Source organism: Mesocricetus auratus, unplaced genomic scaffold (genome assembly GCF_017639785.1).
Source record: "Mesocricetus auratus isolate SY011 unplaced genomic scaffold, BCM_Maur_2.0 Super-Scaffold_100020, whole genome shotgun sequence".
Lineage (NCBI taxonomy): Eukaryota > Metazoa > Chordata > Mammalia > Rodentia > Cricetidae > Mesocricetus > Mesocricetus auratus.
In genome coordinates, this window is record NW_024429201.1 from 32,739,029 (window position 1) to 32,765,914 (window position 26,886).

Below are 26,886 nucleotides of genomic sequence, written 5' to 3' on the forward strand. Positions count from 1 at the left end.
TAGGTTTATCTCGAACTCAGAGATCCGCCTGCCTCTGCCTCCCCAGTGCTGGGATTAAAGGCGTGTGCTACCAATGCCCGGTTTGAGCTCACTCTTTTATCTAGTGAGATAGTGAGCTTCCTCTAAAGACCCAGCTCTACTTCCCGAGCACTGGGAATGCAGTTAGGCCACCACACCTGTCCAGCATAGATGTGGCTTCCAGAGACCCACCCTCTTTGATCATCATACTTGAGCTAGTACTCCACCTACTCCTCTCTCTTCCCAACCATTAGACATTACTTCTGACACATAAAATTAACCACTGCAAATCCCCCTTTTGTAAAGTTGGAACTTGTATGTATTTTAATAAAGTATACTAACTTTCAAGTAAACATAATGGGATGTTGCAATACCACTTAATATAATTTAGCTACAACACATCCAAGTAAACATGAACTATCTTCTTCCCAAAAATAAGGGATAAAGTCTTCAGATGACGTTTGCTTTTTCTGTTCCCATAAGCTTAAGTACTATCATGTAAAATTAAGAAGACTTAAATATTATTTTAATAGTGTAAATAAATATATCTTTTTAATATAATGGAATACATGAATGAAGAAAATAAAGATATATATATATTGAAAGTGTATATTATATTGAATGTGTGTAAATACTGACACAAATATACATACCAAAAGCAAATGTTTAAAATGGAATAAAAGGGAACACAATTACAACTTTCATTACTACAAAATTGGTCCCATGATTATAGATGATATTTATAACTGCATTCTTTCATGATCCATTCTGTGTCCCCTTTGCCTGTAACACATACTTCAGCTAATTACTTACCTGGTGGAGTGAATCAAAATTTTTTCTCTGGGATCAGTGGTTCTGACCCTTCTGAATGCTGCAACCCTTTAGTACAGTTTCTCATGTTGTGGAGACCCCCAACCATAAAACTATTCTATTGCAACTTCATAATTGTCATTTTGCTACTGTTATATGTAAATAATATGTGAATAAATGTAACTTTATGATATGCAGAGTATTTGATATATGACCCCAAAGGAATCATGACCCACAGGTTGAACACTGTTGGTCTGGAGCATTAGTAGCTATGGGTGGATTGAGTTATTTTCATTTTCTGTTTGTTTTAGTTATTAATCTTATAATACTAGACACTCTGAAGAATCACTGTATACCAGCCACACCCTTTCTTACCACCCTTGATGGAATACTAGTCCAGTTTTCCACAGGTGGTTGTAATCTGTCATCTCACTCATTTCAAGCACTCCTTTGTCTGTTCATTCAGAAACCTGAGGACTACAAAGTAACCTCACAGGAGTCTTAACTTCTAGATCAGAGGAATCATTGTTGTGTCTCTTCAAGGTAACATTCCTGTCTTCTGAGTCAAGACTTTAGGCCAGAAAAGCATAAGGCCATAGGAAGCGAAAGTACAGATTTTGCTAGGTGGTTGTTGAGAGTAATAGCGATTGACACAGTTCCCATTTTCACACTAATTCCTTGAGTCAGCTCCATGCTGATTCAAAGCATGCAAGATCTTCTGGAGTTTGTGCCCCAGCCCTACAAAGTATAGCTTTGAAGCTGATGTTCTAAATGAATCTTCAAATCTACTGCTCTAGGATGGTGAAAAATGTGGCAAGACCTATCTCATACACTGCATGAGTATGAATCCCAATGCCATAATTTTTGCACTGGGAAGCGACCTGCAATGTAGTTGTGACAATAAGTCAGGAATAGTGTGCAGCACTGAGTGCAGGAAAAACAAATCCATACCCAGAATAAGTGATTATACCTCCCACTGCAGAGTCTCTCCAGGGCTATCCACGTTTCTTTTCCCTCTGACATTCCCAAACATGGGTTCTGTATTCATATCTGTATGAAGTAGAAAAATTTCTGGGCTGCAGTTGTGGTATACTTGATGACACTGTGTGAAGATGTGTCTCTGTCCTCCCTTGCTAGCCTAAGGTACCTTCCAATAAAAAGCTGACTGGCCAGAGAGGATAGGCAGAACTCTGAGGAAGAGAGAGGAACTTAAGGAATCTGAATGACTACAGATTCGCCAGGAAGATGTAGAGGAAATCGGACATACTGTATGGAGTAGAGGTGACAAGCTACGTGGCAGAATGTAGGTTAATATAAGTGGGTTAATTTAAGATTTAAAAGTTAGTTGGGGACAAGACTAAGCTAAGGCCAAGCTTTCCTACTTAATAAGAAGTATCTGTGCCATTATTTGAGAACTGGCGGTCCAAAGAAAGTCTGGCTACAGACGGCAGCTCTTTTTTCATTGGTCACACTTTGTACTTCATTTATGAGCCTGTAGGACTTGATTCTAATTACACGTCTAAATGGAAACAATATAAAGGTGGGGTGGTGTGGGTCTTGAAGGGAATCCACAGAGGCAGCCATTACAGCTTCTCAGACAGTGCAGACCTAGTACTCTCACACTATAACACTGCTGTTGACACTGTAGAAGGGGTGCTCTTCCATTGGTAAAGACTTGAATTTAGAGGCTCAACTTTACCAGCTCCTTCCTGACTTTTTTCATACCTCCGCACCCAATATTGTATGATGTCATTCTTTCCTATGCAGTGCCTTCTCTTTGACATAAACATGCCATGGGGCAGGAAGCTGACCTTGAGTTATAATTTGGTCAGATTCAAAATGAAGCTCTGCATTTTATTTTCAATGATCTGAGTCTCCAGGTGTTCTTCAAGACACACATGAGGTACTGAGTTTAGAGATTTACTTTTCTTCAGTGATAGTGGAACAACCAGAAAATTTCGTTACATTGTTTAGTTTTTGTCCTTGCTTCCTTTCAGTTGCTGTGACAAACACCATGACTAAAGTCAACTTTGGGAGGAAAGGGTTTATTCCATATTACACCTTATAGTACATTATGAAGGAAAATAAGGGCAGGAACTCACAGCAGGAATCTGGAGACAAGAACAGAAATGAGGACCATGAAAGGATGCTGCTTGCTGGCTTGCCTTCTCCATGACTCACTCAGACTTCTTTCTTATACCATCCAGGCCCGCCTCTCTAGGAGCCTAGGCAGCCATTAGAAAGTCTTACAATGGACTGGACACTTCCAAATCCAGAACATGCCCCACTCTTGACTACAGGCGAATCTGATGGAGACGTTTTCTCAGTTTAGGTCTCCTCTTCCTAGATAACTCTAGCTTGTGTCAAGAGGACAAAAACCAACCAGCACAATTTCCAAAAGTCCTCTAGTTCATTCAGAGCCACCCAGCTCCCAACGTCTTGTAATTGGCTTGCTGACAGTATCCAGTGAAGGTATTTTATGTATCTCTATTACCATTTCACACCAGGGACCACTATGGTGCTTGTGCATGTGTTTATATAAAGAATTAACACAATTATAGAGGCTGAGAAATCCTAGGCCCAGATCTCCTTTCTGTAAACTCAAACCCAGGAGACAGTTTCAGTGAGAGTGTGAAGGGCTAGGAGTCAGGAGAAGCAGTTATGAAAATTGTAGTTTGAACACAAAAGAACTAATCAGAAGGGGGAGAGGGAGTTCTCACTTAGATGCTCCTCCAACCCCTGTATCAGCACTCATTCGCCTGCTATCATCCAGCACTGCTTCCAGGCTGCAGCAGTAGAGACAGAGCACATGGCCTGCAAGGCCTAAAATATTTACTCTCTGGCCCATTAGAGAGCACACTTTGTTTAACATTGTCCCAAGACGCTGGTTTTAAGAGTTTAATGTGCACACAAGTCACCTGGGAGATCTTGTTAAAATGTTGACTTTGATCCATGAGGTCAGGACCCAGCTTCATTTCCATCTTGATCCTCAGGGAGGCCATGCTGCTGGATTGAAGACTGCTTTTTGTTTCCCAATTTTCACTCTTGTCATAGCTCCTGACTACAGTGTCACAAACATATACCTATATCAGTTTCTTTAGGTCCATTTAACTTAAATCCCATTACTTCTGTGTACTCTCATAATTGTACCAGTTGTAAGAATCATATGTCTTCCAGGACAAAACTAGTGCTAAATAAAATCCAAATCTTTGAATTGATATATTAAGTCAGACTGTAGGGCTGAATTTAAATGATGCAAGCCCTTACATTAAAAACCACACCTCAATTATGAACTGAAAAATTGCTTACTGTGCAAATTGCCTGGTGACTGCAGAACTAAGAATGTGATTTAATTTCCCATCTTGATAATCTCATTTTCAGAATCTGCTTGAGGAGATATTGATAAATTGTAACAGCTAATCCTGCATGAAAGTTTACAGACTATGAAAATGGTTTATTTTGCAATTAAGAATCATGCATTCCAGCCTTTGAACAGAAGTATTTGAGTAGTTAAGTAAGATGAGGAAATTCTGTAGTCAAAAATTAGTCAATTTATTTTGCTTTTCTTCTAATCAACAGAAATTTCTACCTGACCTGTTTCTATATATCCCGAGAATAAATGTAGTGTGATTATGGGCTGCTTGAAAGGCATCCTAGAGACATGAAAAATCAGTTGTGTTTGGCATTTCAAAAATCCTCATAGCAGTTCTATCTCTACTTAAAATTGTGTACAATCATTTCATTATCTAATACACTTGTACATAATAAATGCAAATAAATACCCTTTTCATAAATGTGCCCAAAGAAATATTGTAAAGAAATTATATGCATGAAATTATTTCATATCCTAATAAAGTATTTGTGCTCCAAATATTTTAAGAGTCAATATACTTTTCTTTAAATCAACATATTATGGTTGTCTTTTTAATTAGTGTCTATTAGTATTTGAATGTTAAAAACAAAACAAAACAAAAAAGCTAAGATCAGGAAGTAAAAAGCCACCAATAACCTTGGTACATCACAGTTTATCCACATGGTGGAGCTATGGGGCTAGATCCTGGAGACTAGCTTTAATATACTCATCATTGTGAAACAACTAACGGTAAACCCACCCAACCCAAATTCCTACATGCAGTTTTCTCTGGTAGTCTCTGACTTTAGCATAGTGCAGTCTCACTCATTCCAGCCCAGTTTGTTTCCTATAGCAGTGTGTCTCCATCCTTGGCTGTGCACTAGCATTACCTGGGCAGCTTTTAAAAACCCTGTAATGGTATCCTTAGCCCAAGTGAACAGAATCTTTCCATGGTAATGGATGGGCAGTGACCCATTTTAAGACCCACAAGATGATCTATAATGAAATTGATTTTGCAAACTTATTACTATAACTTCTTTAAAATAAAAACAAAATCTAACTGCATCACATTTTTTGTATAATCATACATTGGCTCCCTATTTACTCTATGATAAAATCAACCCATGATGGATAAACCCACTCAAACAGCTGACCATTCATTCCTTTTCTGCTCTCATCAGTACCACCTCCTACTCCAATCTGTGCAGACTCAGCCTACAGAGTTGCTTTCAGATTTCTTAACTCAACCATCTTTTCTACACTTTTAAGCTTGCTCTTATATGCCCAACAACGAATACAGTAGGTAATAATTAATATTTATTTAATGGCAAAATGGATAATGTAAATTGTCTTCTTCCTATTTAGGACAGAAATATTTATTCTACCAACACTTCAAGAGTATTTGCTTACCTTCCAGTGTGTTGGAAACAAAAAGTGGCATCTGATCAACAGCAAATCTGGCATATTTTAAAGACTCTGTGTTCTGCCAACTGATTCAATTTAGAGGTAACATTTGAAACTTTCTTGGGAACAGCTGCTTCTCCTTTGTTTCTTTTCTCCCCCTAAATTTCTCAACACAAGCATTAGTGTTTAAAGCAACAGAGTAGTTGCTTGCATGTGAGTTATACTCCAGGTATCCTTTCTGAATGTGCAGGGCTTTGGAAAGTCGTACAGAGTTTCCAGTTCTAATCCTGGAAATGCTATTAATGCTATTGAGCTTTAACATTAAGGCTGAATTCCCCTCCCTGCAATACACACATAATGGGGCTGGATTTCAAACACAAGGCTACATGCTGGGCAAATGCTCTAACACTGAGTTTCACACTCTACCCTGTAAAAACATTTAAATGCCCTGTAAATCAGAGACATAAACCAGTACTTTAAAGAAAAAATTAATATAAAATATTAATATTTCTCCTTGCTGACACAGTGATTAAAAGGCAACAATTACATTTTTTCGGAATAACTAGGTCATGAATGTAAAACTGCCTAAGGTTCAGAAGAATCATGTGGCTCTCATTTCATGGGAATAAGATATATTAGGATTCTCTAAAGATACAGAAACTGATAGAATGAAATATATATGTATATACATATATATGTGTACAGGTAAACTTATATTTTATTCTATCAGTTCTGTTTATATATGTATATGTGTATATATATATGTATAATATGTATTTCATTCTATCAGTGTCATATGTACTGGTGTGTGTGTGTGTGTGTATGTGTGTGTGTGTGTATGTGTGTTTATATGGGATTTATTAGAGTACCTTACAGACTGTAGTCCAGATAGCTCAACAATTGCTGTCTCCTGAGTGACAGGTCAAGGATCCAGTAGTTGTTCTGTCCACAAGACTGAATGTTTCAGCTGTCTCTTTCTGGTGCTGGAGTCCCAAGGATGCAGCCAGTCTTCAGTCAATATTGGAATCCCAAAGAAATAGATTCTAACCCCAGACAAGAATGGCTCAGGAATAGGACAGAGGAACTTGGCAGAGTGTGAGGGGAAGGAAGCAAGAAGCAAAAGCTTCCTTTTTCAGTGTCCTTTTGTGTGGGCTGCCATCAGAACACGTGGTCCATATTTAGGGTGGATCTTCTAACCTCAAGTAATCTAATCAAGAAAAATCTCTTATAGGTGTGCCCAGCTGCTTGTGTTTTGGTTAATTCCAGACGTAGTCAGATTGACAACAATGATTAGCCATTGCATAAGGGAAAAGTCCTCCAACCCTGTGGTGGTTTGAATGGGAATGGGCCCCATAGGCTCACATATATTAATGCTTTGTTCCTAGTGGCTGGAACTCTTTTGGGAAGGATTAGGAGATGTGTCCATGTTGGATAAAGTATTTCATGGGCATGGGTTTTTATATTTCAAAACCCCATGCCAGGTCCAGTCTTTGACTCTCTGCCTCCAACTTCCAGATGAGAGTTAACCTCTCAGCTATTGCTCCAGGACTATGCCTACCTGCCTGCTGCCATGCACCTAGCTGTGATAGCCATGGGTTCACATTCTGACTATGTAATCAAGTCCTCAATTACATGCTCTCTTTTGTAAGTTGTCTTAGTCATGGTGTCTCTTTCCAGCATAGAACAGTGACTAAGACAAAGCCCTAAAAATAGCTTCCTATATTATAGTTACCAGAAGACATAAAACTGGTGGCAGCTACTTACAGTATCCTGGCCTTTATTTTCAGGCCATCAGTTAAAGTTGCCTCCTCCTCCTCCTCCTCCTCCTCCTCCTCCTCCTCCTCCTCCTCCTCCTTGTTCTCATTTTCCTTCTTTTTTCTTCTTCTCCTCCTCCTTCCTTCCTCCCTCATTCCTTCTTCTATGTTTCCAGAAGAAGTTAAGTGAGTCCAGGACTTGGACACCAAACACTATAAAATGTACATCACCACTCCAAACTGATGCTTTAATGTGGTATATTTCTCTTAAATATACCAGTGAGTCATTTGGCATGGAAAGGCTGCCTCTTAATTCAGGCATATCTTCGTATCGCTTGAATAAACACATGTAAATATTAGAACGAAATAATAATGTTCTGTCATGTACAGGCATATAGTCTTTAAAATAAGCCTTGTATAATGTCTTCTGGTGAATGAATTTGCTGAAGTTTTCAAGTTTTTGAAAATACACCTTTTTGAAAATGTTAAACATTTTAAAGAGTTCACATTTACATGAACATCTGTGATGCTGAAATCCATGGTTAGAATATGGATGACTTTTATGTACAATAATAATCAAGGGGTTTTGTTTTCTAATGTAAATTCAAACATGCTGCTGAATCAATTAGTGTTTCTATGACGTTGAGGAGGCTTAACATGATTCTTTATTAAAGACAATAAATGCTAATGAATTCTATTTACTTGTTCATTTTAATTTTGAGATAGGTTCTCATGAAGCTTAAGCTGAGTTTAAACTCACTGTATAGCTGACAGAAGACTTTGAACATCTGATTGTTAAGAGAAGCTTTTTCCTTTGCTAGCCGCTTTGGTTTATCCCCCGCCAGTCACCTGGGCTCTGCCGCGCCAGCCTGGTTCTAGATCCGCATGAGTCCCAAATAAACACACAGGAGGCTATATTAATTATGAAGCTGTTGGCCTTGCTTGTCCCTTACTGGCTAGCTCTGCCTTAAGTAATTACCCCATAATTGTTAATCTAAGTATGTTTCTTACCGGAGAATAGTTCCCGGCTTCTTACCCCTATGGCGTCACATGTCGACTCTCTTGTCTTTCTCCTTCCCAGAGTTCTCCTGGACTCCTAGTCCCTCCTATCTAGGTTTCCTATAGGCTCAACAGTACTTTATTGACAAATGCACAGGACTTCCCCCAACATCTGATCCTCCTGCCTATAGCTTCCAGGTGCTGGAAACTTTATTTCTTTCATTGACTATATATGAGGAAATTCACACTTGGTGGCAAGAGCATTTTATGGTCTTTGAAAACTGGGGTGTGTTTGGATACATTTTTGCTACACAGAACGAGTATATATGTATTTAAACCCTAGTGTCATGCTCATAAAAAGTAAGGGACTTTTAGCTATGTGTGTTTTGGTTCCCTGGCTGGCATTCAGACTGCATACTTGGACAACAATTCACCTTCTTTCTTTACAAAATATATACTAAAAATATATGTTTATATATATATAAATATATATTTATATATGTATAAAGCTACTACATAACTTTAAATGAAAAGAGGCTTACAATTGTTTAATATACTACTGTTGATAGTTTTTGTTTTCTTTTCTTTCTTCTGGTATTAACATTTTGCCTTTAGTATTGCCTTTGGTAATGGTTGCTGCTGATCATAGCACACTGTAATGTGGGGTGTGTGATGTGGGTCTACAGTGTGGGCTCTACTTGGAATCTGTCAAAATTGTTAGTACTTACAGAGTGTTAGAGGATGATAGGAAACTCCTAGGTCAAAGACAAAGGACTTGCTTTCTCACAGTACAAAGGACAGCAGTGAGTACCAGCATATTCACACATGGTTCTCCTTGTCAAAACTCTGAGATGGGCCAAATAGAACCTACACATGCAGATTCTGGGGAGGATCCAGAGACCCAGGGTTCAGTGACTAGTTTCAGAAACTACTTGACACTAGGGTTTAAATAAGTTTTACAATCTGTCACACAGAGAGAGACTATGCAGGATATGATAGAGATGCCAAGAGTGCCCAGGCATTGCTACTTCCTGTTTGTTTCAGGAATCTGATCTTTTCTATTAAGTGCATCATTTCTGTTGAATTTATCATCTGTCATTGAAATAAGGCATTAGCTGAGGCTGTTCCTTACCATATATGGCTTGCAGGAATCTGCATATACTGAAAATGTAGATCTGACCTCTGCAGCTTGCTTGCTTAATTCTAGTTATACACTTCCTTATGACTTTGCATTGTCCATCGTTCCTCCATGACTGGTGTTCAAAGACTCCCTCAATGTTGTAGCTATTTTTTATTGTTAAACACAAATCTAAGAGTTACCCAGTCAATGTAGAAAATATGGACTGTAGGGAGAGGTGTAGGTATCTGTCATTTTTCCTGATCCTGAAAATTTAGTTTTGTTTCAAGTCTAAATCTTTTCTTTATACTAAAAGGGGAATTGTAGGGAGAGATCTAGGTACCTGTGGTGCTGACCATGCCTGTTTTGGGTGTGGCCACAGGTGCATATGGGCATGTGGAATAAAGGATGGAAGAGAGGGGCTCTCTCTCTCTCTCTCTCTCTCTCTCTCTCTCTCTCTCTCTCTCTCCCTCTCCCTCTCTCTCTCTTTTGGGGGTCCCAGTCAGGTCTTGAAAGGCTGAAGAGACTAACCTTGGTTTTTGGTTTCTCATGTAAGTAACTTCCCACAATAAATAACCAACAACATCCTTATCCCGTGTACTGTTACTTATTTAGTCAACAATGGACATCTAATTTTCTACTTTTATTAAATTTACCATTTGGAATTTTACAGCATAAACATAGGACTGCATCACTTCCAATCCTGTCTTTCCCTTTTTTTTTTTAAATGTCAGGGCTTTTTTTTGGGATCTCATACTTGACTATTGTATTTGCATCATTTCCATCCCCAACTCCAGGTCTTACCCTGTTCCTTCCACTTCTCAAATCCGTGACCTCTTCTTTATTACTGTCATATATACATATAATTGTATGTATGTATGTATGTCCTTACCAAGTTCGTTTGGTGTTGTTCAAATGTACATATGTTTAAGACTGACTACTTGGGGTTGGATAACTTATCAGGGGATTCATCCCCAGAGAGAACTGATTCTCCTTCTCTCAGCAGTCATTATTGCCTATAACTCTTCATCTGAAGGTGAGGCCTTGTGAGAATTTTCCCTATCCATGTTGTTGGCATGTCAACTGGTATTGTCATTATACAGGCCTTGTTTGGGCAACCATACTGTCGAGATTTCATTTGTGCAGTTTTGCTGTGATGTCTAGAACATATTGTCTGGCAGAAGGCATCCTGATCTGCAGGCTTTTACAAACTTTCTGCCCCATCTTCTGTGATTCTGACTGAGCCTTAGATGTAAGGGTTGCATTATAGAAGTACCAGTTGTGGTTGGGTGTTTTAAGGCATTGTGGGTTTTTGTAATCGCCTCCATCTTCTTTAGAAGAGGCTTCTTTGATGAGGGGTGGCATGTACACTTTATAAGGATAAGGATAAATATGTTTAATACAGTTGGTTTGGAAAATGGCAGTTGTAGAAAATTCTCTAAGGTCTGTGACCTCTATAGTCATTGGTAATTGGCTAGGTTTATAGTCCCAGGCATGAATTCACTCCTATTCAGTAGGGCTTAAGTCCAATAAGATAGCTGTTAGTTGTGCTAAAGATAAGTGTGCCATTGGTATAATATTTGGGGGCATCTTTCCAGGCCAGCCATGGTTATGAACCATAGGCTGTACAGATGGGTAGGACCATTGATTGCTTTTCTCCTTGGCAACTTGGGTAGCCCTATCAGATACTGTGAGAACTAGTTCTCAAGAAGGAGACGTCCAGTTACAGTTCATCTTGGTTGTTCCAGGTCCTGGGTCCAAAATGTGTGGTACTTTTAGCAATAGGGTTTTACTTTCAAGTTCTGAAAAGCAACCAATAGCAGAGTACCATGGCTGTTCTTGATTGTCAACTTGTCTACATCTGGAATTTACTGAAATCTGTTGGTGTGTAAGCAGCAAATCAATCAGCCATAGTTTATGTCTCGGCAGATGTGGCTGACTGATGAGAATGCTGTGGTAGTATCTGATGAGTAGTGTATTGCTAGAAATAACCCTGTAAGAATTTGGATTCCTAGACAAAGTCCAGTTAGGGATCTGAAGTTTCATCAGGATGAAATGTTGGATGGGGCTGGTAGGTCAATGAATGAGTGGCTGATAATTTTTATTAGTGGGTGTTTTATGCTGAGGTTTGTCATTAATGTTTCTATAGTTGAATTACAATGATGATTTTCCATGTTAGTCATAGGAATAATCTATGTAGAAATTATGACAGAATCTATTTTATTTTAAGCTCATCATTTGCAGTAGGTTGTTTAGGCACATGTTTAAAGCCTTCCCTGTTTATGGTGTTATTTTTTTTATCATTAGTGGGTATGCTTGTGAGGGATTTTAGCTTACTTTGAATTAGAATGATCCACTTCTAATCTGAATCTTTAAGGTTGGAAGACCAACCTTTAATCTAGATCTTGAGATGGGAAGACACACCTTCAATCCAGATCTTTTGAACTGGCAAAATGCACCTCTAATCTGGGCCTTGCTTTTTGCTGAAAAGCCTTTATAAGGACATGGAAGAAGGAAAACTCTCCTCTTTGCTTGCTTTCTTTCATCTTGCTAACAAGTCCATTCCTTTACAGACATTATAGCTTAATTCTTGGGGATTCTGGCATGTACTTAAGGCCTGCTAAGACATGCAGCTTCTTGAACTGAACAACTACTGGATTCTTGAACCTTACATTCATAGGCATCCATTATTGGATCAGCTAGACCACAGCCTGTAGGTCATTCTAATAAATCTCATATATAGATATTCAAATATATTCATGATATATGAATATATATTCAATATACATATAAAAGTACAATTTATAAGTTTTGTGCTTGGCACTGAGATTTTTCTTAGTCTATGACTCCTGGTAGATCAAATGTCCAAATGGAAATGGTATGCTAACCACCAGAAGATACCTACTCTCCATTTTCTTCTCCTAGAACAGAAAATCAGCTAGCACATTATAGAACAATTTTGTCAACATGAGTCCTATGGTTCATTTGCACAAGCTGAACTAGGCTTGTGCCTTGGTGAGATGGTGGAAGACTTCAACTAAGTAGAGAAATGAATAACAAAAACATAAGTTTTTTGGTTTCTTTCCTTGTCTTACTTTATTTATTTATTTTTATTAATTTTTAAAATCTAAATTAGAAACATGGATGCTTCACATGTTAATCCCAGCTCCCTCTCCCACCCCTCCTCCATAGTCCCTCCACCAGTTCCCCCAAGCCCCCCATCCAATCCCCTCATCATTCCCCAGGGAGGGTGAGGCCCTCCTTGGGGGGATCTCCAAAGTCTGTCATTTTATCCAGGGCAGGACCTAGGCCCTTCCCCATGTGTCCAGGCTGAGAGATATAAGTTTTTATGCTAAACTCTACTTCTTCTTTCAAGCCTCATTCCACTTAGAGTTACATATTAATTGAGAAAGTTTCTTTTAAACTAATATTTACCTAGTAGCTTGATACTATATTTTATCCAAGAAAACAAACAGTTTCCTATGATTGAGATGAGAACAGACATGTGATTCAATTTAATAAGAAGTGTCTTGGTTAGAGTTTCTAGTGCTGTGAAGAGACTCAATGACCAGGGAAACTCTTGTAAAGGAAAACATTCAATTGGGGTAGCTCACATACAGTTCAAAGGTTCAGCTCATTAACATTTTGGCAGGGAGCATGGCAGTATGTAAGTAGACATGGTGCTGGCCACATCTTGATCAGAAGGCAGCAGGAAGTGGACTGAGAAACTTGAGCATATATGACACCTCAAAACTCGCCTCTGCAGTGATAAATTTCCTCCAATCAGACCACACCTATACCAACAAGGCCACGCCTCCTAATAGTGCCACTCCTTTTGGGGGCCATATTCCTTCAAACCACCACAGGAAGTGTTCCAGTTCTCACATATTTCTTGAATTTTATAGCTTTGAATGCATGATACAGATAATCTGCGGTTGCTAATTAAAATAACGCTTGTAGTCTATAAGTTTCCTATAATTTTTTTGTGGGGGTGGTGTTGAGGCAGAGTTTCTTTGTGTAGCCCTGGGTGTCCTGGAACTTACTCTATGGACTAGATGAATCTGGAACTCAGAGATTCACCTGCCTTTGCCTCCTGAGTGCAGGGATTAAAGGTGGTCCACCACTGTCTGGTTTACAATTCTTATTTTCTGTTAAACTATTAGATCAAGGTGTAATTTTAATATATTTTGTTGTGATAGTGTTGTTTTATTTTTTTTTTCATCCTACAAACCTTAGGAAAACTGAATTATAGGCCATGCAAATGGCTGCCATAGAAGTTGAGAAACTACGGTGAATAATAGAAGGGTGGCCCAGGTTTCATGTTTGGTGTCAAAGCCATGAACAGAACCAGGCTCAATGGATTCTTCATCTGATGTTTTTGTGCTTTGCTAACTGTGCTTTTCCCAAGCACACCTGTCATGATAAAGATAGTATTTATTCTGAGTCTCTCTCCATATTCACGTGTCAGGAAAGCTAACATGTCATTTTTCTCTTTCTTGATGCCTCTACTGCTTCAAGGAAATATAGCTTTAATATTCAATTGTGAATATTAAATACATCTATTAAACATGATATATGACAAGGAATCTATATCCTGCATTCAAATTTATACTGTTATTCAACATCCTGATGTATGTGTCAATGCAGAGAACACAATGGATTACCTTTTAACTACCCAAGTTCTTAGGACTCCAGGTAGGAAGCATGTCAAACTTGATGCCCCCATGCTCCTTTCTTAATCTTGAGTAAAGAACAAAAGGTACTACTGCCCTTATATGGTTGGTAACTGATAAGCAGATGTCTGTTTCACCGTTTCAAAAGAACTGATGCTGTCACAACCTGCCCCCAGGGTTCCAGCAGGGACTGCTGACATTCTACATGAGATTCCCATAAAGTGATAGGTTCCATTATGATCTCTCAGATGTGCAGGCGGACTTTATACAGCTAGAGGAACAGCCCTGAACAGTGAATTCTGGAGTTTGGAAAAACGAAGCTAATTCTTTTTTTCACTTGTCATTAAGTGCATGGTGTTAGCAAACAATTTGCTTCTTTTCATTTGTACTCAAACCAACCCTTTTTCTTCAGAAAACTTGCAAATGAAAACTTTGTTCACCTTTCTCTTGAAATAACTTAAAGCATTGGTTTTTATGGTATACATATTGTAAAACTTCTCTAAGGCTGTAACAAAAATTTCTGTGATTATTTCTATTTGTCTATATAGGACTGATAGAAAATCTAGGAACAGAAATTGAGCTCCACACACTATTCTTTTCTAATTCTTCTTCACTTCCCTTTTCTCACTGTAACAGATCGAGTTTAAAAATGTTTTCACAGTGTCCAGTGTAACACGAGCATGAAGACAAAAGGAAGACATTGACATACATTAGAAAAGTATTGCCAGATGATTCAGTGTAGAAAACACTTGCCAATGCAAATTCAATGACCTGGGTTCAATCCCTGGAGCCTTCAGAAATGTGAAAGGGGAGAATTGGTATCACAAAGCTGTCTTTTGACTACCTCATTCATGCCGTGGTGTACATACACACACATGCACACACACACACACACACACACACACACACACTCATCACATACACAAAGAAATAACAAAACATAAATAGAAAGCAAGACCTAAACCTACAAACAAACTAAAGGCAAAGCCTTGTGTGCTTTTTTAAGTTGCTATTTATGCATTTTAGACTCATTCGGGGAAATGGTGATATCTATAAAATTCCTCTGCATATGATGTAATTGATAAGATATTGCAGGTTCAATATGGTCATACTCCTTACTGTGGCAGCAAAACAACTAAAAACAATTAAAATTGGGATCAAAGAAGGTAAGAAAATGTGTAATTTCCAATGTGTACGTTTGCTGATTTTCCACTGTGCTAAGGAAAAGCACCCCAGATTTTCTACAGACCCTGAATGGCCTGGTGGGAAATGTTTCATTTCTTCTTTTTCCTTTTTTTGAAACAGTAATATACAAGTGAAAGATCTGTAAGAAAAAATGCCCAGAAAAAGTATTGTGAGACAAAAGTACCCTTTCAAATGTCATTGAGTTCACTTTCTATTGGCCATCTATTACTGGGCATCAGTCTGCTCTAAATGTGGTTTCTCTACCCAGTGAGACTTTATTGGAGAAAACTAATTTTTTCCTTTGCAAATAGTCATCAGTTGAAGATAGCATCTGGGTTACAAATGGGGTGCTGGGGCCCCATCTGGCAGGCCCCATGCTTGCTGTCACAGTCTCTGTGTGTTCATATGTGCGTCAGTCCTGTTGTGTCTAGAAAGCCTTGGCGTTTTCTTGGTGTCTTTCATTCCCATTGCCTTTTACAATCTTTCTGCCTCCTCTTCTGCAGAGTTCCCTGAGCCCTGAGGAAAGGGATTTGATAGAAAATTTCTATTTAATAAGGAGTGTTTCAAGATCTTTCTCTTTCTCTCTCTCTCCCTCCTCTCTCTCTCTCTCTCTCTCTCTCTCTCTCTCTCTCTCTCTCTCTCTCTCTCTCTCTCTGCTCATCGTCTGGGTTTGGGTCTCTGTATTTGTTCTCATCTACTGTAGGAGGAAGTTTCTCTAATAAATAATGAGCAAGATACTGATGCATGAATGTAATAGCAAGTCATGAGGAGTCATTTTATTTGTACATTCCTTTAGCAGAACAGTAGTATTTACTTGTCTCCTAAGATCTATTTAGTCTCAGGTTCTTGGCTATCCAAGAGGGCCTAAATTCCAATCATATAGTAGCTGGTTACTCCTACAGCATTTGTGTCATTATTGTACCAATATAACTTTCAAGCAGGTCAGCATGGTAGAACAAAAAGTTTGTAGAAGGATTGGATTTTATCTTCCTCCTTTCGTAGGTACAGTACTGTTTGTACCCTGGACAGTTGTAAGTAGGATTGAAGGCTGTAGGTAGATGCCATCTTGACTTCCCCCCTTTAAGTGGGCTATGTAAATGCTGTCTTCAGCAATTGTGCCATACCATGGATTTGTGGCGTGAAATCAAAAGGCTTGGTGATAGCTTGGTTGTTTGGGGCTTTATTATTTCCACATTCTATTAAAATAGATTATTTTCTCATACAATACATCCTAATTACAGTTTCCTCTCCTTCTCTTCCCAGTTCCTCCCCATCTCCCTTCCCATCCAGATCCACTCCCTTTCTATCTCTCATTAGAAGAGGCTTCTAAGAGGTAACAACAAAACATAACAAAATAAAACTGGCAAACTGAAGTTGAACAAGACAACAAAAGGAAAAGAGACCAAGAGAAGGAACAACAATCAAAGAACCACTCCTCTGTACACTCAGGAGTCCCATAAAATACTAAACTGAAAGCTATAATATACACACAGAGGTCTCTGCATAATGTCTGGCTGTGAGTCTCTATTTGTTCCCATCTGCTGCAGGAGGAAGCATCTCAGATGATGAGTAAAAAAGGCACTGATCTATGAGTATAGCAGAATATTATTAGGAATCATTTTTTGTTACTTTTATGTTTTAGAACAGTAGTATTTGGTTTTACCATAGGTTTCTGGGTTGTCTAGTCTCTGGTTCTTGGCCACCCATATAGTGCTGGATAAGGGTTCCATCTTGTGAAGCAGGTCTTAAGTTGAATCAAACATTTTATTCCACGAGTTTCATGCCACCATTGCCCTAGCATATTTCACAGGCATGACAAATTGTAGATCAAAGGTTTTGTGGCTAGGTTGGTGTTTATGTTTCCACTTTGGTAGCCTGCGAAGTACCTTCCCAACCAAAGGCACAGAGCATAGGGTTGTGTAAAAGGAGTTCTTAATTGGTATGAATAATAAAAACACGGAGTCAGACATAGAGGAAATTGCTGAGAGACCAGAGAGAAGGAGCAATTCAAGTCACCTTTTCCTCCTTAGCATCTCGGTGGGCAAGAGAGCATGTTCCTGTTTCTTCCCACTTATATCCGCTCTCTGCCCAACCATCTTACTTCTTGTCTGTTTGTATAGACATCCAGACCTCTATGGTTAGCTAGTGGCAAGCTCTATCCTCTGATCTTCTCTTTAATTTGTACAAGCAAGATACCACCACAGAGTTGAAAGTTCTGTATAGGACAATTTCATCCTCTCCATGTTTAATGAGTTGTGTGGGTGTTGTCTTCAGAAGTGGGCTTTGTTGTCAGTTTGTGGAGATCAACCTATTCTTTTAGCAACAGCCTGGATTGTTGGTGAATTTCCATGGGACATCTTTGACTAACAACTCAGTTGTATGTAACCCTGTCACAGAACTGAAAGAGCCAATAGGTGGCAACAGATGACCAGTTGGGACTCAACCGCCCTCATTTTTTTGATATTTCATTAGGATTGCCTTCATCCTATCAGGCAGTTTCTACTACATTAGGTTTCCATACCATCTCTCAAATCCCCTCAATTCTAGCTATTTCTCCCTTAATTCCTCCCTTAATCCCATCTCCCCTTGCCCTCCCCTTCTGATCCCCCCATTCCCATGGCTTACCTGCCCCCATTCACACATAAAATGTATTCTGTTTCCCCCTCCTTGGGAGATCTATGTTCCCCCAGTCCCTTCTTCTGTGGCAGTTTTATGGGATCCCTTTGGCCAACAACTTGTTTAGATGTAACTCATTACTGGCACTGAATGTTTCATTGGGTGGTGGAAGATGTCTAGTAGGGGTTTGTCTCACCACTATTTGTTGACTGAGTTTAGATTCCTTTCATATATGTATATATTTTAAGAAGCTAATACTCAATTAGGTTTCCATATGACCCTTCAACTGGCCATTTTGTTTAGAGGCCCTTTACCATATTCCCTCCATTACCATCTCTGCATTTGATGACTCCATTCAACTCCCCAAAACAATCCATCCAAAACCATATATTTCACTTTCCTAAGGGTAGCCTTTGCTTCTCCCTAGTCCCTTACTTTATACCTAAGCTGTATAGTTATATGGATTGTAACTACCATTGACTCAACGGTTAACATCCATTTATAAGCAAATACATACCATACTTTTCTTTTGGGATATGGGTTACCTCACTTGGGATGGCTTTTTTTCTAGATACATCCATTTACCTGAAATTTTCATGATTTTGTTTTCAGCAATTGAGTAATATTCTATTGTGCAAATGTACAAACTTTTCTTTATCTGTTTATCGTTGATGGACATCTATGCTGTTTCCAAATTTTGACTATTACGAATAGAGCAGCAATGAATGTGAGTAACAAGATGTCTCTGTAGTAATACTCAGAGTATTTTGGGTATGGTATAGTTGGATATTGAGTTAGATCTCTTCCTAATTTCCTGAGGAATGGTTCTGGTTTCTTTCTATGTCTTTCTTTCTTTTTTAGTTTCTTTTTTTTGACAGGGTTTCTCTACAGAACTCTGGTGTCTAACCATTTTTATATGCAGATTGCAAACATATCTGTTTGTAAATAACAATATCTGATATTAGAATCTCTTTTTTATTCACAAATGTTACTCTTACTTTAAATCGCTCTCACAGGAAATAAATTCTGTCAAGAGTAATTAGAACAGATCTATAGAGGTTCAAGAAGAAGATGACCAACTTAACATTTATGTGTACATCTTATATAAAATTTAGAATAAGTGTACCCTTGGAAATCCTGATTTCCAAAAGGATCCACAGTGATGTGTGTTTACTATAAGTGTTGATTAGAGTAGTTCCCCTCTCATATACCCAACATTGAGAAAATAATATTCAAAGTTAGAAAAGACTAAATCTATAAGGAAGAATAGAATTGATTTCCTTTTCTACAATTTTCAAAGCAATCATTATCCAAAACTTGCCTACTTGTATTGGTAGTGTTCATTCTCTCCCTCATTTTTATATTGAGTTCTCCAAACTAATGTATATTGTTCTGGTTTACTTTCCATTGCCACTATATACACCATGATTAAGACCAATTTGAGGAAGAAAAGATTTGTTTGCCCTATACTTCCAGATCACAGACTATCACTGAGGGAACTCAGGGCAGGAACTGAAAGCAGGAACCTGGAGTTAGGAACAGAAGCAGAATTACACAAGAGTGCTATTTACTGGAATACTCTTCAGGCTCACATCCAGCTATCTTTCTTATATCTCAGTGGACTATTTTCCCCAAGCTGGCATGTCTCATAGTAGGCCCTCCCCCATCAATCATCAATCAAGAAAAATTTTCACAGGTTTCCCCACATGCCAATCTGATGGAGGCATTGTCTCAATTGAAGTTCCCTCTTCCATTCCCCAGCTGACCCTCTCTGGTGGCAAGCTGACAAAAAAAAATTAAGAAGCACAGTTTTAAATAAAAAAATCACTTGTTTCTTTAGCTGGAGACAATCTAACCAAAGTATATACTGTTTATTAAATAATGCCACTGTCTTTCTTTCTGGGCATGGGCATGGAATAGGAGAAAGGTTTAATTCTTCTAGTTAACAATTGCAAATCTTTCTTTTTTAGCTAAATATGTTTGGGGATAATACGGGGAGTATTAGCCAAATACAATGTAGGAATATTAGAAAATAAAGCATCCATAAATATGCATTAGGCTTTACATTGAATTTCAAAATATGAAAGAAGCTCTCTCTTAACACAACTGTAGCAAATGGGTAGAGTACTTATATCCATTTATTAAACACTGAACTTCTGTTTAATTTTTGAAATAATAAGAAAAAAGAAGTAATATGTTGTTTGAGACTTAAAAAGCCCAAGTTGTCTGAAAATCTCTGAAGTTGAAGAGTACTTATTTTTCTATTCTTCCTGTACCCTTACTTTTTATAGAATATTACCCTTTAATTTATTTAATTTTTGACATGCAAAACATGGAAAGAGCAAGAACATTGACTAGCTGACAAATGTCAGGGCAAAAATAAGATGTAATTATAGCTTCAGATGATGTCTAAATTTCCCATAGCAAGTAACACAAGTCTCTGAAATCAGGGCCAAATAAAACCTAAATTTATAATCAGGCAAAAAGATGGAGAGTAACTTTGATATTATATCATCAATCACACCTTTGAAGATTTAAGAAAAATACAACTAAATTTGAGATTTTCATCATTTTTAAACATTCTAGTTGAAGATAAGATATAAAGTATAAAAATTTCACTAGGCTATTCATTTTAGTATATTTCAGTCACTCTAACAGTGCTTGGGGTAACTGTACATATTTTATCATCTCTTTTCTTGCATTAAAGTGCTATTTGTGTGAAAAACTCTTGCTATTTTGGGGATTGATATGCCTGCATTTACTCTTGAGTGTTTTTCACACAGGTCTCTAAAAAAAATAACTTTCTGACCTAGTGTTTTTCACATCTACAGAGGTTTATTTAAATGATCTGGGCTTACTTATCAGTTGTAATGTTCTGGGTTTAGGGTACAAGGTAAATCATAAACATACCTCAGAAAAGTGATTCAAAGACTAAAATCAAATATCTAATTAAACTTATAAGCTGTTCATTAATGTGGACAATTAGTACATGTTAATTGCCTAGAAAATGTTGCCATATAATTATAATTTCAAGAACTACTATGCTTGACAAATGACTCCTATCCCAAACATACATGTGAAATAGTAGTTTTCAATCAAAGTATTATCTAACCAAAGGCCCCATGGTTAGGCTACAACTCTAGGAAAACCAGAAACATTAGAGGTGGCACTTAAACACTAGTTTTTTTTTATTTTAACATTTTATTTTTAAATTAAAAACCCAATAAACTATTCCTAGAATAATAAACCAAACTTTATGCCCCTTGTGACATTTGAACTAACTGCTGACATAAATATTAGTATTTCATTATTCTGAGACATTTGCAAAAACTTAATCTCAAAACAAACTGTGAAATTTTCTCTCACTATTTCTTAATTCCTACTCTATGAAAGTCTGATCGTCTCAGGAAATTTACCAGTGATAGCACATTATTATGAAGGGTACAGTCTGTATTCCAGACCCCCCATTTACCCTCCTTATATCCTTCATAGATGTCCATTTAAAAATCAGGATCTGCTAAAAAATCCTGTGTAAATTTGCCTTCATTTTTATTTTCTTTAAGTAAAAAAGCACTAATTATTTTATTTATAGATACAGAATTGTACATAGTTTCCTGTACTTTTATTTTCAAATTTAATATTTGTCACCTTTAATTTGACTTAAGTACATTACCATAGTTACTATTCAGTTATACAGAATAATCATAGGCTAATAACAATTATATACTACTTTATATTTTTGGATTTCTATTTAACATCTAAAATATTGAGAAGATTTGTTTGTAATGTACAAATTATTTTGGAATACATATATATTATTGAAGACTCACTACATCTAACTGACATGCCTTACACTACATCTCAATTTTTCTTTTATTGAAAATAGGATTTTTTCCTTTTTTAAATTTAAATTAGAAACAAGCTTGTTTTACAAATCAATCCCAGTTCCCTCTCCCTACCATCCTCCTCTACCCTGCACCAACCCCCTATCCCAACCTTTCTGCTCCCCAGGGAGGGTGAGGACTTGCATGGGAGATCTTCAAAGTCAGTCATATTGAAGACATATGGAGACTTGCTTCTTGAGTTCTTTGTAAATTTTGGAGATTAGCCCTCTGTCAGATGTGGGGTTAGTGAATATTTTTCCCATTCTGTGGACTGCCTTTTTGTCTTGTTGACTGTGTCCTTTGCCTTACAGAAGCTTTTTAGTTTCAGGAGGTTCCATTTGTTAATTGTCGATCTCAGTGTTTGCGCCACTGGTGTTATGTTCAGGAAGTGGTCTCCTGTACCAACTCGTTGAAGAGTATCTCCCACTTTCTCTTCTAAAAGTTTCAGTGTGGCTGGATTTATGTTGAGATCTTTGATCCATTTGGACTTAAGTTTTGTACAAGGCGATAAACATGGATCTATCTGCAGTCTTCTGCATACCAGTACCCAGTTATGCCAGCACCATTTGTTGAAGATGCTTTCTTTTTTCCATTGTACAGTTTTTAGCTTCTTTGTCAAAAATCAAGTGTTCATAGGTGTGTGGGTTAAAATTAGAGCTTTCAATTCGGTTCCATTGGTCTACCTGCCTATTTTTGTGCCAATACCAAGCTGTTTTCAGGACTATAGCTCTATAATAGAGCTTGAAGTCAGGTATGGTGACGCCTCCTGAAGTTCCTTTATTGATAGGGTTGTTTTGGCTATCCTGGGCCTTTTGTTTTTCCATATAAAGTTGATTAATGTTCTTTCCAGGTCTGTGAAGAATTGTGCCGGAATTTTGATAGGGATTGCACTGAATCTGTAGACTTCTTTTAGCAAGATTGCCATTTTTATTATGTTGATCCTACCAATCCAAGAGCATGGGAGATCTTTACATTTTCTGGTATCCTCTTTGATTTCTTTCCTTAAAGACTCAAAGTTCTTGATATACAGGTTTTTCACTTCCTTGGTTAACATTATCCCCAACTATTTGATGCTGTTTATGGCTATTGTAAAGGGTGATGTTTCTCTGATTTCTTTCTCAGTCACTTCATCGTCTGTATATAATAGGGCCACTGATTTTTTTGAGTTTACCTTGTATCCTGCCACTTTGCTGAAGGTGTTTATCAGCTCTAGGAGTTCCCTTGCAGAGTTCTTTTGGGTCACTTATATAAACTATCATATCATCTGCAAATAGTGAAAGCTTGACTTCTTCTTTTCCTATTTGTATCCCCTTGATCTCCTTTTGTCTTATTGCTGTAGCTAGAACTTCAAGTACAAAAAAGTGACTGGAATGACAAAAAAAAGTCAGTCATATTATTTGGAGCAGGACCTAAGCCCTCTTTCATGTGTCAGGCTAAGATAATATCCCTCTATGTGAAATGAGCCTCCAAAGTCGATTTGTATACTAGCAATAAATACTGGTCCATTGCCAGAGGCCCCATAGATTGCCCAGGCCTCCTAACTGACACCCACGTTCAGGAGGTTCTAGGTTGGTCCTATGCTGGTTTCCCAGCTATCAGTCTGGGGTCCATGAACTCCGCCTTGTTCAGCCCAGTTACTTCTGTGGGTTTCTCCAGCCTGGTCTTGACCCCTTTCCTCATCAGTCTTCCCTCTCTGAAACTGGATTCCAGGAATTCAGCTTAGTGTTTAGCTGTGGGTGTCTGCTTCTGCTTCCATCAGCTACTGAATGAAGGCTCTAGGATGGCATATAAGATAGTCATAAATCTCATTATCAGAGAAGGGCATTTAGGGTAGCCTCTCCACTATTGCTTAGATTGTTAGTTGGTGTCATCCTTGTACATCTCTGGACATTTCCCTAGTGCCAGATTTCTCTTTAAACGTTTAATGACTTCCTCTACTATGGTATTTCTTTTCTTGCTCTCTTCTGTCCTTCCCCTGACTCAATCTTCCTGCTCCCTCATGTCCTCCTCTCCCCTCCTCTTCCTCCCCATCTTTCTCCTGATTCCCTCTCCCCTCCCCCCATGATTCCAATTTGCTCAGGAGATCTTGTCCCTTTCCCCTTCTCTGGGGGAACATGTATGTCTCTCTTAGGGTTCTCCTTGTTCCCTAGTTTCTCTGGCTGTGTGGATTGTAAGTTGGTAATCCTTTGCTCTATATATAAAATACATATATGAGTGAGTACATATCATGTTTGTCTTTTTGTGACTGGGTTACCTCACTCAGGATGGAGGGACCTCATTTAGGTCTCTTGCTCTCTGTATATTGCTGACTGTGTGTGTCTGTATTTGTTTCTATCTGCTTCAGAAGGAAGCTTATCTGATGGTGGCTGAGCAAGGCAAGGACCTATGACAAAAGTCGAATATATTTAGGAATCTGTAGGAAGGTAATACTTGATTTCCCCCTAGGTCCCTGAATTACATAGTCTAAAGTTCTTGGTCACCAAGCAGTGTCAGGTATGGGTTCCATCTTGTGGAGTGGGCTTGCAGTCAAGTCAGATATTATGGTTACTTTCACAAGCTTTGTGCCATCATTGATTAGCATATCTTACAGGCAGGTCACCATTTTAGATCAAAGCATTTGCAGTTGAGTTGGTGTTTATTTTATTTTCTCCTTTGATGGTATGCAGAATACCTTTTGGTGCCAAGAACACCAGCTCATAGGGGTGAAGGCTGTTGGGAGATACCAGTTTTACTTTTTGTCTAACAAATTGTATAGGTGTTTTCTTCAGCAACAGACCTTGATGTGAATTTGTAGAGTGCAGCCTTGGCAAAAACCTGGGTTCTTTGGGAGAACCCATGGGAGCACTTTGGCCAAAAATTCAATTAAATATAACCCATTCCTGGTAATGAAAGCTTCATTAGTGACAAGAGATGTACAGTTGGGGCTCTGTCTCCCTGTTATTTGATGATTTTATTTAGATTGCCTTCATATATGTATGTATTTTGGGACATGTCTACTGTATTATATTTCCACACTACCCCTCAAGTGGCCCTGACTTTTAGATATCCTCTCTCCATATTACCTCCCTTATGTCTCTTTTCCCTCACCCTGTACTCCATCCATCTGTAACTATGTAGTCTATTTCTCTCTCCCAAGGAGACTTATCCCTCCCCCAGTCTCTTACATTATATGTACCCTATGTGGTACTATGGATTGTAGTTTGCTTATTGTGGCTTAGACTTAACAGCTAATATCCATATATAAGTGATTACGTCCCCTGTTTGTCTTTCTGGGTATGGGTTACCTCACTTGGGATGATAATTTTCTAGTTCCACCCATTCACCTGTGAATTTCATTATTTCATTTGTTTAACAACTGAGTCATATTCCATTGTGAAAATGAACCACATATTCTTTATCCATTCATTTGTTGATGGACATATACTGTTTCCAATTTCTGGCAGTTATGAATTGTACAGCAGCAATCTCAATGTTTGGATGGAGTATCCTTTAGATATATGCCCAAGAGTTGTATAGCTGGATCTTGAGGTAGCTCTATTATTGGCTTTGTGAAAAATCACCATATGATTTCCAGCGCCTATATAAGTTTGCACTCCTACCAGCAATGGATGAGGGTTCCTCTTACTATGTATCCTTGCCAGCATGAGCTGTCATTTGTTTTATTTATCTTAGTCATTTTGACTGATGTCAGATGAAATCTCAAAATAGTTTTGACTAGATTTTCTTGATGACTAAGGATGTTGAACATTTTTATTTTCTTTTTAGCCATTTGAGTTTCCTCTTTTGAGAATTCTGTTTAGATCTGTACTCCATTTTTTAATTAGGTTATTTGTTTTCTTGAAATCTAATTTTTGGACATTACTCCTCTGTCAGATTAATGCGTAGTTAGCAAAAATCTTTTCTAATTCTGTAGGCTCCAATTTTGTTTGTATGATGATTGAAAAGTTTCTACACCTGGATAAGCCTCTCCAAAAAGCAGCAATACAAATCAGACCAAATCAAACCGAATTTGAAAAAGTCCATGTTTAATGGATGCAATGCTCCTGAATGGTCTTCCAGCCCTGATAGAGAATGGTCTTCTGTGTATTTGTTTGTCTTATTAGTTGTTGAGTAAAGCACTGTTGGCAAATAGGAAAGCAAGATAAGTGGGACTAGGAGAGGTGGAGGATTCTGGGAAATGGAGGCACAATCAGTCACCATGTAGGAATCGAGAGGAGTAAGATGTCCAGACCCTTTCTCCATAACAGAAAATCACACTGAAATACTCAGATTAGCAGTTATGGGTTAATAATTAAGTCAGATCTAGACACCAAGAAACTGTAGCAAGTGGCCAACAGCTTCATAATTAATATAGTGTCCTGTGTATTCATGTGGGACTGATGTGGCTCTGGGGCCAAGCTGATGGGAAGAGTTATTGTAGCACAGCCCCCCCACTCCCCATCCCCAGAGAGGAAATGGCAAATGTGCATCCCTGAGGAAGGGGTCATCATTTCTGAGATGCAGCACGGTTTGGAGAGAGAGAAGTGGTGGAACTTCCACCATAACAATGGTGTCCTTTATCAAGCAGAAGCTGCTCAGTTTCATGAGGTTCCGTTTAATAATTGCTAATATTGGTGCCATGCAATGGCACTCTGTTCAGAAAGTTTTTCTCATGCCAGTGAGTTAAAAGCTATTCCTCATTTATCTTCTATCGATTCAGTGTATCTGGTTTTATGTTCAGGTCTTTGATTCATTCGGAGTTGTGTTTTGTTGATGATGATGAATAGGGGTCTATTCAGATTTATCAACATGTCTAGTTTTGTGCCAGTAACATGCTGTTTTTATTACTCTAGCTTTACAGTGTAATTTTAGATTAAGAATGGTGGTATCTCCAGAAGCTCTTTCATTATTCAGGATTGTTTCAGCTACCCTTGGCCTTTCACATTGCTACGTGAAATTGAAAATTTGTCATTTAAAAATCTTCAAAAATTATGTTGGACTTTTGGTGGGAATTGCATTGAATCTGTAGATTGCTTTTAGTAGGATGGCCATTTTTTACTATATTAACCCTACTTATTCATGATCACGGAAGATC

At 38.1% G+C, this 26,886-nt stretch overlaps 1 long non-coding RNA gene across 1 annotated transcript; it reads right to left on the minus strand.

The window, feature by feature from the left end:
- Positions 1–2,857: 2,857 nt before the first annotated feature.
- On the minus strand, positions 2,858–8,409 carry LOC121133164. The gene is made up of 3 exons (XR_005869930.1): positions 8,350–8,409; positions 3,747–3,889; positions 2,858–2,939 (listed from the first exon to the last, which is right to left on the minus strand). It is a non-coding gene; the product is annotated as an uncharacterized LOC121133164 (long non-coding RNA).
- Positions 8,410–26,886: the final 18,477 nt, after the last annotated feature.